This window comes from Oratosquilla oratoria, chromosome 3 (genome assembly GCF_046742065.1).
Source record: "Oratosquilla oratoria isolate Oo_2021 chromosome 3, ASM4674206v1, whole genome shotgun sequence".
NCBI classification, from domain to species: domain Eukaryota; kingdom Metazoa; phylum Arthropoda; class Malacostraca; order Stomatopoda; family Squillidae; genus Oratosquilla; species Oratosquilla oratoria.
In genome coordinates this window covers 54,221,376-54,223,875 of record NC_134779.1, presented here as the reverse complement: position 1 = coordinate 54,223,875, position 2,500 = coordinate 54,221,376, and positions in this window count along the sequence as shown.

Genomic DNA, 2,500 nt, shown 5'->3' with positions numbered 1-2,500 from the left:
CCTCCTCCTCCTTCCTCCTCCTCCTTCCTCTTCGTTCCTCCTTCCTCCTCCTCCTCTTCCTCCTCTTCCTCCGTCTAATCCTCCTCCTCACTTTTCTCATCCTCTCTTTTATCATCTCTCTTTTCCCTCCTCCTCCCCTCTTCCTACTTCATCTCTCCCTTTCTTCCTCCTCTTCTTCACTCTTCACATCCTCCTTTGCACCCATCTCCTCCTCCTCTTCCTCCTCTTCCTCTTTCTCCTTTGCCTCTTCTTCCATTCCCTGCGTCTCTTGATCCACCATTTCCTTCTTCTCCTTCTTCATCTTTCCTTGTTTTACTTTTCGTCTTTTACCTTTTTGCTTCGTTTGGTTTACTTCCTGCTTTTGATGGTATTCCTCCTCCTCCTCCTCCTCCTCCTCTTCCTCCTACTCCTCTTCGTTCTCTTCCTCCTCCTCTTCCTCCTCCTCCTCTTCCTCCTCCTCCTCCTCTTCTTCCTCCTCCTCCTCCTCTTCCTCCTCCTCTTCCTCCTCCTCTTCCTCCTCCTCCTCTTCGTCCTCCTCTTCCTCCTCCTCCTCTTCCTCCTCCTCTTCCTTCTCCTCTTCCTCCTCCTCTTCCTCCTCCTCCTCCTCCTCCTCTTCCTCCTCCTCTTCCTCCTCCTCCTCCTCCTCCTCCTCCTCCTCCTCCTCCTCCTCCTCGTCCCTATCACCTTTTACCTGCTCCTGTACAAGCAACCTCTATTTTCTCAGTCCCCTCCTCTTCCTCCTCCCCATCTTCGTCTTTTTCCTCCTCTTCTTCCTCCTCCTCGTCTTCTTCTTCCTCGTCCTCTTCCTCCTCCTTCTTTTCCTCCCCTTCCTATTCCTCCTCCTCGCCCCTCTTCTTCCTCCTCATATTCGTGTTCTTCCTCTTCCTCTTCATTTTCTTCCTCTTCCCTGTCCTCTTCCTCCTACTTCTCCCACCCCTCCTTTTCCTCCTCCTTTCACCCCTCCTTATCCTTATATTCGTGTTCTTCCTCTTCCACCTCCTTCTTCTCTTCCTCCTCTTCCTCCTCTTCCTCCTCTCCTCCTTCATTCCACCACCTCCACCTTCGCGTTCTCCCAGATTTTATTCCCGTCATCAACTTCCTTCCTCTCTTCCTCTTCCTCTTCCTCCTCCTCTCCCTCCTCCTCCGTCTCCTCCTCATTCTCCTCTTCATTCTGACTCATCAACCTCTTCATTTGTCTTCTTCTTCCTCCCTTTCTCTCTCTCTCTCTCTCTCTCTCTCTCTCTCTCTCTCTCTCTCTCTCTCTCTCTCTCTCTCTCTCCTTTCCCCTCTCCAAGCTTCTCTTTATCTCTCTCTCTCTCTCTCTCTCTCTCTCTCTCTCTTCTCCTCATTTCCTCCCTCTTTTCCTCACTACCTCCTTCCCTCCTTCCCTCCTTCTCTCCCCCCTTCCCTCCCTCCCTCCAGCAACACATCCCTTTCTGTGTTCTTTGTCCTCCCTTTGACTCCTCTTCCTCCCTCTCCTCCTCCTCCTCCTCCCTTTGCCCTCCACTTCCTCTACCACTTCCTCCATTACTTCCTCCTCCTCCTCTTCCCCCTCCTCCTCCTCCTCCTCCTCCTCCTCCTCCCCCTCACCCTCACCCTGCAGCCTTACCTAACTCCATCAATTCCCCTTTAACTCCTCCATTCCCTCCTCCCTCCCCCTCCCTCCATCCCACCCTCCCACCCTCTGCTCATCTCCTCCTCCTCCTCCCACTCCTCTTTTCATAGGTCTTCCTTCTCCACCTCCTCCTCCCCTCTCTATCCCTAACCTTTCCACTTCTCCTCCACTTCCTCCACCTGTTCCTCTTCCACCTCCTCTCCCTCCTTTTCGTAATCTTTCCACTCCTCCTCCTCCACCTCCTCTTTTTCATCTCCCTCCTTTTCCTCCATCACCTCCTCCACATTCTCTTCTTCCACCACCTCTTCCTCCTCCACCTCCTCCTCCTTTTTCTAATTCTTCCACGCCTTCTTCTCTTCTTCTATTTTGTTCTCCTACTTCTCCACCGCCTCATCCTCCTCTTCGTTATTTTCCACCTCCTTCTCTTCCTTCTCCTCCTCTTCCTCCTCCTCTTCATTCTCCTCCTCCTCCTCCTTTTCTTCTTCCTCTTACTTTTCTTCTTCAACTCATCTCTCTCTGTTATTTCCACTCCCCTCCCTCCCTCCCTCCCTCCCTCCTTCCTCCCTCCTTCCTCCCGTCTTCCTCCCCCCATTCCCTCCCTCCCTTCCTCCCTCCCTCCCTCCCACTCCCTCGCTTCTCATTACCCATAACGATTTACCCCGGGCTGACTTACATCCCGGACTCTGACTGACTGACTGACTGACTGACAGACTGAATGACTTACTTCCTTCCCTCCCTTGGTCATTATTATCCATAACTGACAGACTGACTGATTGACTGACTCTCCCCCCTCCCTCCCTTTTTACTACACTTGATTGATTGACTGACTGACTGACTGAAAGACTGACAGACATACTTACCTCCTTCCCTCTCTCTCTCCTCTCT